This window comes from Neofelis nebulosa, chromosome 3, assembly GCF_028018385.1.
Source record: "Neofelis nebulosa isolate mNeoNeb1 chromosome 3, mNeoNeb1.pri, whole genome shotgun sequence".
NCBI classification, from domain to species: domain Eukaryota; kingdom Metazoa; phylum Chordata; class Mammalia; order Carnivora; family Felidae; genus Neofelis; species Neofelis nebulosa.
The window spans coordinates 179,339,586-179,358,031 of NC_080784.1; the positions used below are offsets into that span (position 1 = coordinate 179,339,586).

At 36.7% G+C, this 18,446-nt stretch overlaps 1 long non-coding RNA gene across 2 annotated transcripts in view; it reads left to right on the top strand.

Moving 5' to 3' along the window:
- The window catches only part of LOC131506218 (uncharacterized), a 79,754-nt gene that overhangs the window by 21,159 nt on the left and 40,149 nt on the right, over positions 1 to 18,446 (top strand). For both annotated transcript variants that reach the window (XR_009258795.1, XR_009258796.1), the window contains exon 2: positions 13,794 to 13,881. This is a non-coding gene — a long non-coding RNA (uncharacterized LOC131506218). The remainder of the gene's footprint in view (positions 1 to 13,793; positions 13,882 to 18,446) is intronic.

Genomic DNA, 18,446 nt, shown 5'->3' on the forward strand with positions numbered 1-18,446 from the left:
GATTCAGCTAGTGGCATTTGTTCTACTCTCATTTTTAATTAGCATCAAGGAGTTTAATTAGAAGTATAGCATATGAGAATCACAGGGAATGCAATAGCTAGAAGGGACCAAAGACTTCTCTGGTGCAGCTGCTTCATTTTTCCCAATGAGTCAGGGGACATGTGGGAGAAAGAGGAGACTTAGGGCATAGCAAATGCAGAGTCCAGACGGAAACATGCATGCTTGTTGGCCTGCTCGAAAAATACACACACACGTATAACACATCCATGAGACATGTATTCCCCCCCTCCCCCACCCCCCCCCTCCCGCCCAGGATTGTATTCTTCTTACGGATTGTGGTGAGATAACTACTGAGAAAGGAAATCACACAAATGACAAAGATCTTTATTAGTGTGTTTTGCTTTCTGTGTTTTCTCAGAACCCCTCCATAAATATGATGCACCAAAGCCAACTGATTCTCATTTATTTATTCAACAAATATTTCCGACCAACATTTATGCACCAGACTCGTACTGGGTAGGAAATAGAAAATTCAGGAGGGAAGAGAATGAGAATCTTCTGCACCATAGAAATAACTTTGAAACTTAGAACACGTCTAGGTATCTTATTACATGTTTTACTTTAAGTGTTATATCAGTTAAATTCAGTTCTACATCATGATATCAAGTTCCCCCCCAAAACTCCTGATGTGATAGTGTCAATGGGCCAATATGCTCTTAAGCAAAGAGCACTAACCCAGGAATCAGGAGTTCTGTATTCTAGTCCTTGCTCTGCCTGAACATTAGCTAAGGAAAAAAGAAAAAAAAAAAAAAAAAGTCAAATCTCTTAATATCAGTTTATTTGTCTAGAAAGTGAAATTGAATTACACAATTTTAAGTCTCTTAAATCTCCAATAGTTACTGTTTTTATGAATCTATTCATACCTAAATGGAGCAGAGCAGCCAAAGTGATATGGAAATGTGAGAGGTTTAAGGCAAGACTCCTTGATATGACTTATTAGGATTTTCAGGTTCAAATCTTTTGCCTGACAACTTCCTCTGCCCACATTTCTGGTCCTTTGAGAGTATCTGCTGAATAGTGTGCTCAGGAATATTTTCGGTTCAATTTCAGGTTTTGAATTCCATCTATTAAACCAAGTGATGTCTTGGATGAGAAGGTATCTAATAGAATTGCTTTCATATGAAGTTTTCAAATGGTAAACTCAATGAATTTGCCAGGTGGTCTTCAAACGAGGTAGAAAGAAGTAAAACTGGAAGGCGATTCCTCATGTATTTCTCATATTTCTAACTGATAGAGTAAAACCAAAGATGAAACTGTCTTCTGTACTAAAAAGAAAGGAGCCAGTTCAACAGAGTTTATTGATATCCTGCCATGTCACTCTACTTTAACCTTGTGGTACTCAACATGGCACTCTACTCAACGTTATGGTAGAGACAACCATTGTTAAGACCTATGTGGTAGAGACAATGATTGTTGCTATCCATATACAGTTACGATGTTTCAGACACTGTGCTCATTATATGTATTAACTTGTTTAATTCATGCAATCTTCTGAGTCTCTGATGCTTTCAGCAGATGGACGTGAAGCAGCAAGGAGTCATGAAAGAAATAGCTTTTCATTTTTTTTCTTGAAGTTTATTTATTTATTTCGAGGGAGAGAGCCTGGGCACAGGTGCCCACGAGCTGGAGAGGGGCAAAGGGAGAGACAGAGAGAGAGAGACAGAATCCCAAGTAGGCTCCATGTGGTCAGCACAGAGCCCAACACGGGGCTCGACATCACAAATGGAACCATGAGAGCGTGAGCTACATCAAAACCAAGAGTCGGATGCTCTTAACCGACTGAGACATCCAGGTGCCCCAGAAATAGCCTTTCAAACATCAGATATTTTGAGACATTCGACTCAGTTCATTTGATTCTGGTGTAAGCAATTCCCTGGAAATAGAGTGAATGTTTTTTTTTTTTTTTGTAGTATCTAGAGAAAAATACTGTATTAATAAGTCAATCAATATGTTCTGTGTACAAACGAAGCCATAGCCTGAATATGCTGAATAGGTTACCTCAAATGTTCAATCTCTAATATTTTTTGAAGCTATTATGTTAATTTCGTGTTATGGTTTTGGTTTGGGAGTAAACATGGTATCAAGAGAAAATATATTTATATTAATGATAAAAATAAATAAAAGTTGGAAGCATTCTTGTTTTTGTTGAAAGGACTGTACAGAGTTTGTTGGATTTATGACAACAAAGAAAGGAAATATACGAAAAACGCCTGATGTTTGTTACTATTAGGACATTTCGAGTTTAAAGAGTAAGAAAACAGGGGTGCCTGGGTGGCTCAGTCGGTTAAGTGACCGACTCTTGACTTCAGCTCGGGTCATGATCTCATGGTTCATGACTTTGAGCCCCTTGTAAGGCTCTCTGCTGACATTACAGACCCTGCTCGGGATTCTGTCTCTCTCTCTCTCTTTGCCCCTCCCCCACTTGCGCTCTGTCTCTCTGTCTCAAAATAAATAACAGTAAGCTTAAAAAAAAAAAAAAGAGTAGGAAAGCTGTTTAGAAACATGAAAATAATCCAGGAAAAATACTACTGAATAAAAGACTATAATAGAGACATTGAGAAAAACATTATGCTCAGGAATAATGCTTAAGTGACCCATATTATGTTTTTTTTTTAAAGAAGTACAACCTTAAAAGTTCCATAACTTAAGCTGCCTGCATTTAATTTAAAAGCCTTATGGAAAAATCAATTAGCATTCATTAAAAGCTGAGTTGACATTACAAAATTTGTGGGATAGCTGATTGAAGAATCTGCCACATGAAAAGCACAAAGAAGGAAGCAGAGGATTTTCTCCACCAAAAACCAATGTAACATGAGGGCATAAATATGACAAGAAGAGGGTAAAAACATAAAGAACTGTAAGGATGCAAAGGTAAAGAATATATATTATGGAGCCAGCAATTTTGAAAGCTAGAAATAAGGGAGATATATGTATGAAATTCTAAATTATTATGTAATAGAAAATTTCAAAAAAAATTTGTAATTTTTTTTTTTTAATTTTTGAGAGAGAGAGAGAGAGAGAGAGAGAGAGAGAGAGAGAGACTGTAAGCAGGGGAGGGGCAGAGAGTGGGAGACACAGAATCTGAAGCAGGCTCCAGGCTCCGAACTGTCAGCACAGAGCCCGATGCAGGCCACGAACCCACAAACTGTGAGATCGTGACCTGAGCTGACGTCGGACACTTAACCGACTGAGCCACCCAGGTGCCCCTCAAAATGGTTTCTAATACTAAAACTCAATCTCATCTCTAAAATTATTCTGAACACCGTACAGATGTAAATAAATTTTATTAAACAATAAGAAAGTAGGTGAATTAAGTTGTCATCAGAGCTTTTGGTTGTCAATTTTTTTCTGAGCCTACAAAGAAATAGCTATGATGATTATTTTGTTTCTCATGAAAATGGGAAATTGGGGGGTACCTGAGTGGCTCAGTTGGTTGAGCGTTCGACTTCAGCTCATGTCATGATCTTGCAGTTTACGGGTTGGAGCCTTACATCTGGCTTGCTGCTGTCAGCACAGAGCCAGCTTTGGATCCTCTATTCTCCTCTTCCTTCCCCTCCCCTGCTGGGCTTGCTCTTTCTCTCTCAAAAATAAATAAACATTAAAAAAAATTAAAAATGGAAAGTCGGTTAAAACTATTAATTATTGAGAATGCATATGTATCAACCAGCTTAGGCTGCCATAACAAAATACCATAGACTGAGTGGCTTAAACTCAAGAATTTATTTCTCACAGTTCTGCAGGCTGGAAAATCAAGATCAAGGTGCTGGTAAATTTGGTTTCTGATGAGAGTGCTCTTCCTAGTGTATAGACAGCAGCTTTCTTGCTACGTCTCCACGTGGCAAAGAGAGTGAGCTCTGGCGTCTCTTCTTTTTACAAGGGCACCCGCTCTATTGGATTAGGGTCCCACCTTATGACCTCATTTAAACCCTTCCTCATAGATATTTTATGATTCCAAATATAGACACATTGAGGGGGTATTTCTTTAACATATGAATTTTGAAGGGACACAATTCATTCCACCGCAACATAGAAATGTGCCATTGGTTCAGGTGCCTGGATATCACGTGCCTCATGCTCTCTTCTTCCATTTTTGCCATTAAGTCTTTTGGTACATGAGAAACACCGGAAGCATTTCATTTCACTTGAAAAACGAGCTATCAAAAGCAAGAATATGCAGGAGAAAACCAAGCTTGCCAGTTCAATTGTTTTCAACCTGATTTTGAAATCTGTCAATGTTTATTTTTCAATATGAAAAAGAAAATAAGACAGCCAAAAAACATTATTTTCTATTTTATCTTAAAGGGAATGGTGAAAGTAGATCGCCATGCTTCATGGTGAGATAAGAGCATGGTCTAATACGGCCCAGATAATAAAACATTCTGGTGGCAGCAGAACCTATGGAAATGCTGCTTCAGTATCATAATATAACATAAAATGACTTTGCCCATAAATGGGATATCTAACCTTGTTTAACGTAGACAAAATTTGACCCAAACTAGTCAGACAATTTTAAATAAAGCAAGCCATACCACTCGTAAAAAAGGTTCTCTGGGATCACCTTAGCTCAGAGAAAAAAAAAAAAAATTAATGCACGCAGACATCTAGAGGACATACCTATTTGAATATGCAGGGGAGAAATTTAACTTATTCACCAATTCCAACCGACTCACCACATCTTCTCTGGATTAATTTAAGTTTCAAATATGTCCATCCCAGTTTCTACTCTAGCTCTCTTAAAACCAGTTGTCAAAATAGCTGTCAGAGTGATCTATTAAAAATGGAAATCAGGTCACATGCCTCTTCTGCTCTAACCTTTCCAGTGACTTCTCATAAAATGCAAACTGTTGAACCTGATTTGTAAAACCCTACATGAACTGGTGTCTGCCTATTTCCATGTGTTCATGTCTTGTCACTCTTCCTTACCCACTATGCTCAGAAGGCCACACTGCACTTAGTGTCCTTGAATTCATCAAACTCATTTGGATTACACTCTTGGCTCAAGGACATTTGCAATGGATTTCCCATTAAAAATAAAAAAAAAAATCTCCTTTCTTCTTTCTGTCTTTAACTGATGACTTATCAGGCACATCTCAGCATAAATGTCATCTTTCATAGAGGCATTTCTGACCACCAAATCTGAAGTACCAATTAGACATCTTTATGCGATTGTACTATCTTAATTATCTGAGCAGAGGTTAGCACTTTCAGAAGGGTTATTTGTGTATTTATTATCTGTACTTGTCCACTTTGCTGTGGTAACAAACAATCTCAAATAATAATTGCTTGCAATAAAGTTTATTTTTCCACATCGTATTACATGTATGCTGCTGGAGGCTACAGTTACGTTCCACATTTAGTCTCTGTGCCAGTCTACGTTTAGGGTATAGATTTGTTTCACAAGTTATTACATTCCAGGCCTTAAATTAAAATCATTCTTCTTGTGCAAATATATGTATTCCTGTAACAGAAGGAGAGACTTGTGACATTTAAAACTTCTGCTTGGACATCCTGCATGCCATGTCTCCTCACATTCCATTGTCCAGAACAAGTCATGAGCAAGACCAAAATCAATGAGATTAGAGTATACGTGTATTATATATTTTTTTGTTCTTCTCATGAGGGTCAGGGACAAGTCTCATGACAACAACTGGGAATGTATAATCCTCTTAAAAGGAAGAGAAGAATGAAAAAGTACAAACAATAATACAATCTACAATATAATGTTTTAGCCACTTGAAACAGGGCCTTTTTTCTCTTGGTCATTGCTCTAATTCCTAAACCCAGCAGTATCTGACATCCATATTTGTTTAATAAATACACATCTGGGGAATAAATTATGAGTGAATACATGAATAGTCATGTGTTTCCATCATCCTGTGGTCCATCAACACTTCATTCCATTGCCAATTGGCTAGGAATCTATTAGTGGTTTCACGTTCTGCCTCATTGATAAAGAATCTTTTCCCCCATCTAGAGGGTGAAAATGAGTATCAGGAGCAGATTCTAGGATAAAGACATCAGCTAACCTTGTTGTCATTTTATTGTACTTTAAATGACAAATACAATGTGTTAAGCCATTATATATAGATGGGCATCAAAAATCTACTCTCTATTTTTTCCCCCATTAACTGGACGATCAGGATGACATTAACAGTCATGAATTACTAAGTTCTTACCATACGTCAGTCACTGTGCTAAGCAATTTTCATATGCTGTCTTTCATGTTGCCTTTATAACATTTGTTTGAGATGTATTATTCCCATTTGAGAGAAAAGTAAACCAAGTAAGCTAGTTGTACACAACTGATAATATGAAACAGGGCTGGGATTTAAACACAGATCTGATTAACTGAAAAAAAACCATCTTCGCTAATATTAACTACTTACCCCTAGGAAAAACTTAGTTTACGAAGCAAAAAGTAAAGGATATATTTTGCAAAGATGCTGATTATTTTAAACAAAGAAAATAATGACTATTTAACATTGACAAGAATTAAGAGTTCATTTCTAACATTTCCCTGTCATAGACAGCTGGACTTATTCATGAATATAGCCCCTGCTTACATAATTATGCTTAAAAACTACCCTGGGCCAACCAAGTTATAATCTATCATTTGTCAGGTCTTATGGCTTCAAGAAAACCTAACTGCCTCTGAATTATACATATTTAATTAGCTGTAAATTTAAGAGCCAAACACACACACACACACACACACACACACACACACAATAAAGCAAGAAGAAACTAAAGAAGAAAAAGATGAATACAAAGTATCCCAAAGAAATTTTCAAATATCACTTCAACATAGCAAAAACAAGGAAAAAATATGAATGTTTTTATTTGCTGCCTGGAAATAAGATGTAGTCTGGCTCAAAAATGATTTACTATTTAGCTTGTATAAAAATGAAAATCAATTTCTTTAGATAAGTTGTAAAAGAGTTTATATCGTAAACCAGAATGTCCTCAAATTTGTATTTTACACCTTTGAACAGAGACAGGCACACAACTTTTCTTGTGATTTCTAGGTGGCTTAGCTGTATGAAATTAAATTCCTGATTTCTCATTTCAGCAAGTTCTTTGTAATATGAATTAATAGGAAAAGCAAAGAGTTCCTCCTAAATCTTCTCTCTTGTGTTGAAATTCATATTGAAAGCAAAAGTTTTGCTGTCTAGATTAATGCGGGTCTCCTGAGAAGAAATCATGGATATACGAGTTACTGGGCTTGTGGTTAGTAATGGGAGTGGACCACTTTTGTTTGAACTATTAGATATCCAAGTACAAAAATATTCTGATACTGTCCAAGGGAAAGAAATCCATAATGCAGGTGTGTGTGTGTGTGTGTGTGCTTCCTGTTGTATATTGCTTTGTAATGATTTCAAATCTAATGGTTTATGACATTAGGCAAGTTGTTTTGGTCTAAGGGTGAATTTTAGAGGCCGTGTCAGGATGATATCAGCAGAACTGTTACGGCACCGGGTGCTTATCAGTAGGAACATGTAGTTACTATGATGTAGTGGGCATTTAAAGGTTAAACATTAAGAATTTCTGAGGACTTGCTGACAGTATTCAGTCGGAGTGAGGCTACATTTTGCTGATTTAAATAGCTCTCGGAAAAAAAAAAATAAATAAATAAATAAATAAATAGCTCTCGGAAGCGCATGAGACACTTGCACTTGCTGTGGCCAGTTTACTTTTGGTGGACAGTGGTGTTAAACCGTGCAGCAGTCTCAGAAGAGAAGGGATATCTGTTCTTGCCTCAGTGAGGCTACACGTTGTAGAGAGGGGTGCAATCGGTATCATGGCCTCCGGAACAAGAACCTGTAGAGCGAGCCACCTTGCCTGCCATCACCCGTGCCATTGTTCACTAGCGACACACCCTAGCAGCGAGGGACCTAAGCACCAGCAGCTGATACTCAGCTTTTCTTTTTTTTAATATCTATTTATTTATTTTGAGGAGAGAGAGAGAGAGAGAGAGAGAGAGAGAGAGAGAGAGAACATGACTGTGAGATCATGACCCAAGTAGAAATCAAGAGTCTGATGCTTAATTGACTGAGCTACCCAGGTGCCCCTATTTATTGGCTTATTAAGAGACTTTATCCTGTATGCTATTGGCTTGTAAAACATTATAAATTATAATTCCCACAGTGAACCTGGCAAAGACACATCTCAGTCTTGAGTATAATTTACCCTGAACAAAACACCCCCTTTATACTTCAGAAGTAACAATCACATGGTAATTTTCTGCTGATGTGGATGTTTAAGAATTTCATCTCAATTTTTCAACTATTTTTTATTTGCCTATATTTGTAAGCAAATCGGCACAAAATTCTTCCAAAAAATGTTAATATGCGTCTTTTAAAAGCAATTTTTTTTTTTCTAAATTGGGCTTTAGTCACGTATACACGAACAACTATTAAGAACGGGAGAAGAGGAAAACATTTTTAAGTCCCTGTTATAGACTGGGTGCTTTTGCATATTCTACATCATTTAATCTTCAAAAAAATCCTCAGGGGTAGGTATTTTTAGCTTGATTTTTTGCAGATGAAGAAAACGAGGCTCAAAGAAGTAGTGCTATGGGAATACAATAACACTAGTCTAATCAAGTCTCCGCATTTCCTCTTGATGAGTATTTTGATGGCCTTAGGAGAAATGAGTTGGTAACTTGCTTTTAGCCCTTGCTCCAAATCATCCGTGCCATAGCAACACAGCTTACTGCAAGGTGATCATAGATAGCAAAATTGTGTCTGTTTGATGTTGCAGAGAAAATAAATTTCCTAACCTCTCGAGATGATAGTGAAAATATTTTAGCTTCCTTTTAACAAAAAAAAATATGGTTTATAAGTATGACAAGAAACAAATGAGTAAGTAATAGTTATCTCAGAGTATTTAAATCAATTGGAAATACTTTAGACAGATTTTTGGGGAATATGTAACGGCAGTAACAGAAACGTGCATCAGCTCTTAAAAGCATTTACTTGTTTATAGCAGTCTTAGTAGAAGGTAATGCTTGGATTAAAATAAGATATTGAGCAAGACTTTGAAGTCCTATGAAGCCAGGCATGCCAAGGCCCTGGCATGTAAATGTGCTGTGGACAGAAGCAAGGAAGAGACTGCTTATCAGAAGGATCTTTTCACTTATAAAAGCAAAGTGAGACATTCTATTCTTCTATCTCCAGAAATGGAGTATGTGGGAAAGCTACAAATGTTTTTGGTTTTGTTTTTCAGTTTTCCCAGGCCTTCCAAATAATAGCAGCCTTAGTGATATCCCATTAAAATTGGGCTTTTGGGTTTTTAAGCACGGGCTATTCCTATACAACGAGCAATTGTTCTAACACAAAAGAGGGGCATGTTGGGATCTTAGGATTGTCGTATAGGCAAATATCATGCAAAACATATTAATCTGGTAAGACTAGCTAGACTCATATTCCAAAGTTCAATGTTAATATGAGAGGAATAGCCTCATGCTATACTGTTCTGGACTCAAAGACCTTTGATGACAATCATTTGAAAAATACTCAACTTATTCTCCATAACTTAGTTCATTTGCCTCTTTTTTGAAGTACATGCAGTTTTGTTTCTACTGAAGTTCACTTTCAATACCACTTTCATTCATTCATTCACTGGGGAATTGTGAACTGTGACAGGGATAAGTCCTAAATTTATTAATAAGTAAATTAATTAAAATATAAATGTATGTGTTTAAGCGCAGATGAGAGACAGAAATCATATGCTTTCTGAGTGTAGAAAGAGAAAGCATTGGCAAAGTGGGTGATTAAGAATGGCATCAGCAAGAACGTGGTATTTAGACTGAAATAAAAAGAGGTCAGATTTATACATGTAAAGCTGGCAGCTGAGGATCACGGAATAGTGATATCCAATTAACGAACGAGAGAGAGAGGAAGAGAGAGAAAACCAAGGAGAGGCTCAAGATCATACATGTTAAGAGGGTAGGAATAAGAAAAAAGAATTTGCAAAAGAGAAATAAAGGAAAAGTAAAATGGCAATATTTATTATCAGTTGAACTGACGTTTTAAAGAGAAAGTTTGAAGGGAAAGGTGATACAGATTGTAATTACTAGAGTGAAATGAAGAGAAATCTGGCAAGTTAAGGATGAAGAAAGCCTTTGACGTTCATTGATCAACGGAAATCGAGAAAACAGCTTTAGTGAAGTGGAAGAAGAAAGAAACCTTACCGCAAGAGGTTCAGAATAAGTCCACGGTGAGCCTGTAGAGTCAATAAATAAAGGTTTCACCTTTGAAAAATGTGGCCATGAAGTGAAGGATTGGTATAAGGCAGAAGCTTTAGACTAATAACTTGAGTGGTAGTAAAAGTATGGATTGAAGAGACTATGTTTTTTGAGTCGAGAAGACGCGTGAAAAAATTAGTCTTTGTTGAGTAAGGAACCATTACGGTGGGATACATAAAGATAGATTATATAAGAAAACAACAACAACAACAACATTTAAAGTCCAAGGAAAAGCTTGGTTTTCCTGTACTGGGAAAAGTTTTTCAGGTTAGTGAGAGAGAGATTAAAAACACTGCTGTAAAGTAGTGATGAGGCAGCTAATATTTTCCTAAGAACTTCTAATTTTATATATTGGCTAATTTTGCAACTTTCCCGGAGAATAGAAGGTCACGTGATGAACACAGAGGCACCAGGTGCCTGCTGCGATGGATCTGAGGGACAGCACATCGACTTGAAGGAAAAAGACAGGTGTTACTAAGCAGGGATTTCTACAGCAGAGCTGTTCTGAATGATGCAAAGGTACAAAATAGACGAATTGAGGAATGCTATAAAATGAGGAAAATCGCACCGCTGAGATGGTTGAGAAATCAAGATACAGCCTGTTGTCAATAAGGGTTGTCAGAGTGGCTGAGGATGATGAAATGGAAGTGGTAAAAAAAGGAACCTGTGAGTCGGGTGACAAAATCCTTTTTAAAAAAATGTTAGAGTGTGTCCGTAAATAGCTGATTCATAAAGTTTGGTGTGCTTTATAATCATTCTAGGAAATATTTAAACACCGAGCCATACCCTTGCAGATTAAAAGTTATCAGGTTTCAGGGAGAACTTGACCACTTATATTTTGATAGTCTCTTCCAATAATTAGTAGCCTAAATATTGAGATCATTATCTTAAATACATATATATATATATACACACATATATACATATATGCATAGAATAAATGATGAGGAAAGAAATGTTGAAAAAAGTGCAAATAATAGACAAAAAGTTAAAGTTTGTAGAAAGATTCCCAATGCTTTTCTTTTTCTTTTTTTAATTTTTTTTGTTTTTTTATTGTTTTATTATTATTTTTTATTTTGAGAAAGAGAGACAGAGAGTGAGCAGGGGAGGCACAGACAGAGAGGGAGACACAGAATCTGAAGCAGGCTGCAGGCTCCAGGCTCCAAGGTGTCAGAACAGAGTCCAACACGGGGCTCGAATCATGAACCGTGAGATCGTGACCTGAGCCGAAGTCAGATGTTCAACCGACTGAACCACCAAGGCGCCCCTTCAATTTGAGCAATTCTAAATGCATATCCCATCAAGTCAAAAATGCCCCTAATAGATGCCTAGTATGTGCTCAGAAGGCACCAAATGCTGTAGAATGGAAGTAGTGATTTATAATCCTTTCCCTCAGAAAGGTGAAGATGTCGTGAATATTTAAGTGAACAAAATTAAAAGAATAGAAGACCCAGGTAATGGGGACACTGGCCACTGGTTTCTGAAGTCTCACTCATGTGATTCTGGACACAGTGTGCTCTGAATTCTCTTAAAACACATAAAACCAATGCCGTGTAGTTCTTTGGAGTGGTCCAATTAATTAACTTAACATGTAGGTTCTTTCAAATTGGAAAATCATTCTAGGAGGACTAATTGACAATACCTCTTAGCATCCTAATAAATAGAGACCTTACCTAAATTTTAACATCTACAATTTTAGGATATTGCTTAACTACATATAATGATATATAAAATGCTCAAAAGATGTCTTTAGGGACGCCTGGGTGGCTCAGTCAGTTAAGCACACAACTCTTGGTTTTGGCTCAGGTCATGGTCTCACAGTTGGTGAGATCAGCACATCTGTGCTGACAGTGCAGAGCCTGCTTGGGATTCTCTTTTTCCTTCTCTCTCTGCCCCTCCCCTGCCTGCTCTCTGTCCTTCTCAAAATAAATAAGTAAACTTAAAAATTGTTTTAAAAAAATATATTTATTTATGCATAGGAAAGAGAAATTAAAAGATGGGAAATAAGTCTGATGCGTTAAAAACTTCAGTGATTCCTCTTAACCATTTTGGCTATACTATCTAGGCACTTTTACCTTTATGATCTGATTCCTCCATTAACAAATATTTAAAATTATATTTTACAATGATATTGGTATAAAGACAATATTATATATTAAAATATTTTCTTTGACTTAAAATTTCAGTTTCTTTGGATCTTAAAAGAACATAAAGGGACTCCTGGGTGGCTCAGTCAGTTGACCCTCTGACTCCTGTTAGGTCATGATCTCTCGGTTTGTGGGTTCAAGCCCCACGTTGGGCTCTATGCTGACAGTGCAGAGACTGCCTGGGATTCTCTCCCTCCATCTCTCTCTGCCCCTCCCCCACTTGTGTTTTCTCTCTCAAAAATAAATAATCTTAATTTTTTTTTTACTTTTTTTAATGTTTATTTATTTTTGAGAGAAAGAGACAGAGTGTGAGTGGGGCAGGGGCAGAGGGAGATACAGAATCCGAAGCAGGCTCCAGGCTCTGAGATGTCAGCACAGGTCCCAATGTGGGACTCGAACCCACAAACTGAGATCATGACCTGAGCTGAAGTCAGAAGCTTAACCGACTGAGCCACCCAGGTGCCCCTCCCAATGCTTCTTAAAAGCAAGGAAAGGGAAAAGTTTCTGAAGGGCCATGCAGTGTCCTAAAATGTGGCCTCATCCTTACATTTGGAGTAGCCCCGTATGGGTGTGATAGCTGAGGTTTTCCATCACCTGTATATAGTTCATCAAATCTCACTGCAAATTAAATTTCTCAGGGGCAGGGGTTGAATATTTCTTATTCTTATTTCAATTCTTAGAAAATTGCAGACTATCAACAAACATTAGTTTAGGGGAACTGCAGCCATCCATAGTGACTTCAACCAGACGTTGGTTGTGAATTGTGATTATTGGAGGAGTTAGGTCACTTATCTTGGTGCACTTAAAAGCAAAATCCTAAATTTTATTTTAGTAAGAGAATTCCTATTCAAAGTCACTACTGATTTCTTGTAACGAGGAAAGCAAAGCAATGGACGATGAACGTTTTTTGTATCGGTAAAATATCTAGAAGAGTCTGTTAGTTCACACCTTTAAAAAGAACATCCACTCAGGGTTCTTAAAATTATTTTTAATGTTTATTTTTGAGAGAGAGAGAGACAAAGCGTGAACAGAGGAGGGGCAGAGAGAGAGGGAGACACAGAATCCAAAGCAGGATCCAGGCTCTGAGCTGTCAGCATAGAGACCGAGGCAGGGCTCAAATACATGGACCTTGAGATCATGACCTGAGCCGGAACTGGACGCTTAACCAGCTGAGCCACCCAGGTGTCCCTATCCATTAATGGTTCTTGAATAACTTACTCAATATTAGTAAAATACCTCAAGTTGAGATATTATTTTGAGGCTTTTGCTTAAAGGTTGCTTCATGAAGAAGGAATGGATGTTTCTGAGTGAGGTTTTGTAATAAATGATTGTTTTTGTAGGTTGAGCAGAAAAGAGGAAATATGCTGAACATTTTAGGAGGTGGCAAAGCCCTGACTCTCAGATCTAAGAAGAAGCTGCTGGCAGTAGGTAAGGAGAGGGATGGGAAGGAGCAGGTATCAGACTGAAAGTTCTAGGCACAGGAATGGACACTTAACTTTAAGAAGCAGTGATGTCTGGCCTCCACTTTTGTACTTTCTTTTCAATGTTGTAAATTGCCTACATAGTATATGTATATATTTCCTCAAGTAGTTTTGAGTTACCAATGTCTTAGGGAATAAAGGAAAAGGTTGTGTCCATTTTCACAGGTAAAGAATGGACAAAATAACCACAAAAGCATGGCTGGATATAAAGGAAATGACTAGAAATAATGAAGAACCATTTGAGACAAAAATTCAGAGGAAGATGTGACAAGTAACCACTAAGACATATAAGCACTCCCTAGGGGTTCTCAGAATTATTCTGCAGGAAAGATCCTGATGTCACAGACTGGGACTTTATTTAATTTAGATATTAAGGGAAACGGTATGCAGAAACTTTGGGATGTGGAATCGCATTATTTAAATGCTACCTGAAATTACCACATAGACAATTTACAGAAATTCAAACACTGTAAATATCAAAATGAAGAAATCCAAGCACTACATGGAGTAAGCCAAACACAGTTCTAATGTGGAGGTTCATCTGACACTTTACTCATCCTCTATTTTTATTTTCCCCCAGTGGGTGACTTCCTAGAGGCTGTCTTCTATGACATGACATCTCTCTTCTCACACTGATTCCCCTCCTGTGGCAGAATCCCTACAAGGGTACCATCAGAAGAGTTTTAGAATTTCAGTGTAGTGACCAAAACAGATTAAAATATACATTAAAAAACACACTTCTATTTTAAACATTTCTTAATTGGGATAATGTGCTTCTGTGGCAAGCTACTAAAGTATACTTACTGTGTAATACAATGACTAATTAATCCTGAAAAATGTGTTAGGATGTAATTGTGAAGTTTTAGCAACTTAAATAAGCTTCTCAGATAACTTGTTCTAATGGGGGAGAATATCCCAGAAGAAGATCCTGTTAGTCATTAGGTGATAGGATTACATTGTTAAAATCATCTACTTATGTAGCTATGATTCTATCAACCTTTGTGTCTGCATGTATGTACGTGAATGGTTAAGCTAAATTACTTGGGTTTTTACCCAAATAATTTACCATTCAAAAAAGGCATGCAGTGACTATTTGTAATTTTGCTGATGCTGATGTTATTAAAAACACTAGAAACACTTGGAAAGTTATGCACTTTTTCTATTTATATTTCAACCTACACCCATGAATATATATATGGGTGTATATAAAATTTTAAAAGTTTTTTTCTCAAAAAAATAAAAATAGATCTACCCTATGACCCAGCAATAGCACTGCTAGGAATTTACCCAAGGGATACAGGAGTGCTGATGCACAGGGGCACTTGTACCCCAATGTTTATAGCAGCACTCTCAACAATAGCCAAATTATGGAAAGAGCTTAAATGTCCATCAACTGACGAATGGATAAAGAAATTGTGGTTTATATACACAATGGAATACTATGTGGCAATGAGAAAGAATGAAATATGGCCTTTTGTAGCAACGTGGATGGAACTGGAGAGTGTTATGCTAAGTGAAATAAGTCATACAGAGAAAGACAGATACCGTATGTTTTCACTCTTATGTGGATCCTGAGAAACTTAACAGAAGACCATGGGAGAGGGGAAGGGGAAAAAAAAAAGATAGGAGGGAGCCAAACTTAAGAGAGAGGTTCTTAAAAACTGAGAACAAACTGAAGGTTGATGGGGGTGGGAGGGAGGGGAAAGTTGAGTGATGGGTATTGAGGAGGGCACCTGTCGGGATGAGCACTGGGTGTTGTATGGAAACCAATTTGACAATAAATTTCATATTTAAAAATAAATAAATAAATAAATAAATAGTTTTTCTTTCTAGAATTTCTGTATGGGATACAGCCTTCTTGTGTTATTTTCTTTGTGTTGTTTTCTTTTGTTTATTTTATTTTATTTTAATATTTATTTTTAGAGAGAGAGAGTGGGAGAAAGTTGCAGGGGATGAAAGAGAGAAGGGAGAGAGAAAGAAAGAATCTTAAGCAGGCTCCACGCTTGGTGTGGTGCCTGACACAGGGCTCCATCCCACGACCCTGGGATCATGATCTGAGCTGAAATCAAGAATTGGATGCTCAACCAACTGAGCCAGCCAGGCGCCCCACCCTGTGCCATTTTCTAAACTCTGGAGACTCATTTGGATTTGTCTCACCTGTCTGACGTTACTGTGACTCCAGCATCTATTCAGCCTTCTCCCCATCCTCCCCCCAACCGCCATAGGGCAAAGTTGTTTTTTTTTTTTTTTTTACTTTTTTTGTTTCTTAAATGTTTCTTTATTTTTGAGAGAGACAGAGCACGACCTGGGAAGGGGCAGAGAGAGAGAGAGAGGGAGGCACAGAATCTGAAGCAGGCTCCAGGCTCTGAGCTGTTAGCACAGAGCCTGATGCAGGGCTCAAACTCACAGACTGTGAGATCATGACCTGAGTCAAATTCGAATACTTAACTGAGCCACCCAGATGCCCCAAAAGCTGTATTTTTTTATTTTAGGCTAATTTTTAAAAAGTAGAAATATAACTAAGGAGGGAACTAAGCAACATCAAGAAATTAAAATACACTAATGCTGCTTTGCATACATGCTCAATTTTTTATGACTGGACTCAAATGACTGGCCCTACAGAATTTTGTTTTAATGTGATCAATCATCTATTGTTAAATTTGTAATATTTCTCCCTATTTTGGCATCCAGTTACCATGAGTTACCCTTTGGATTCCTCAAATTCAGTTTTACTCATCAAATTTTGCTTGCCCTAGTGTCTTAATCCTTTAGTGCTTATTGATGTTACACTGATACAACAATCAAGTAATAAACTTATAACTTCTGTATTTGGGTATTTCAAAATACAGTTGAGTCACATACACCTACATTGTTCATTTATTCATTTAAAGATTAATTCAAATGTACTAATTTAATGCCTATCTTGTGCCAAAATTTGCATTGTATTTAGGGGCACCAAAACCAAATTCCTCTACTCTACATAATGGGAACTTCAAGAATGCAGTCATGAAATCCCAGTTAGAGTATATAAATAGAGAGCTGTCTTTTCATCTCCTTGTCTCAGTTTTGCACCAAGATACTAAGATTTTATATTCTGACCACCTGAACTATAACTTTCATAGTATATTGTCAACACTAAAAGTCACCTGCTGGTCTACGTGCCTTCTGTGGAAATATAATATTGAGGTTTCCTGTTGGGCCAAGATATTTTTATATATTATGTAGCTAGGTAGTTATATTTGTAGCCCCTCTGCCTGATTCTTGTAGCCCTTTGACTAATTCATTTAAGACACAAAATGCTAAAATTGCATTCTTTGTGGGACATAAAATGCCTACTCCAGACTCATAATCAGAACAGATCCAGCAGACTTCTAAAAATGATATGAAGTATATTTGGATGAAATTACTGCCTCCATGGCGCAACGTTATGACAGTATGTTTGTGGGTTTTTATTTTCTGTTTTTTCCTACCTTTAGTTTTTGGATTCATCTATGACCACAATAAGCCTAAACAACAATAAACTTCTTAATAACCACTAAGGAACTAAATAACTAGATCAATATCTCTGACAATGTGGGCTTGTACCTACAAAATTTATAAACACATATGGATTCAGGGAAGATAATTTTATTCAATATTGTTCCCATAAAATACCCAGAATTCCATCACTAGGCATTTATAAACTCTATTTTTCAATTGATAAAAATTTGTAATCGTTTTGGCCAGTAACTTCTCTCACCTGTGTGATGTGAATGCCAACTTGAAAGAAGCATAAGAAAACATTTTATTGGGGACTCCGAAAAAGATGATACATTATAACCTACTAAAAAAGAAAGCACCGAAACAATTCTCTGAACTTTTTTATTATAAGGGAAATATTGTGATGACATGTGAATTATTTCTAACGCTTGTTTATATACATGTGGAAATGAGAAGTGAGAAATTTGGAAATTAATCTGGGGTTTTTTTTTTTAGGTAGCTAATTCTAATTTCATCTTCAAAATGTACTTTGGAACATGATTCAATTTGTTTATCTGCAGGAATAAGTTAACTAGCTAGCTATATCTATACCACATCTCATATTTCTACTTTATTTTGTTTTCCCCATTTAAAAGTGGCACAATTATTTTAGAAAAAAATACTAAAAAAATTTAACAAGAGAACTTTGATAAAGTTCTACTGAGAAGAAAACATGAACTTTGTCAGTGATAATTTCACTGCAGTCCTTTATCTGTTCATTTTTATGCAGGTTAAGATAACCACATATATCTATATTTTTATGTTCAGATAATTTTCCTTCCAATCATGTAAGCTACTAGCTTATAAAAATAATTTTGATGGCAATATACCCTATTACATGAGAAAAACATAATTTACTTAATATCCAAATCGTAATGGGGTTTCATATATAAACTATCTCAGAGATGAGTAAATTATTTAATGATTAAACCCATGTTTTAATTATGAATATGTTAATATAAGACATGTACTCAAAATAAAAAAAAAAATGAA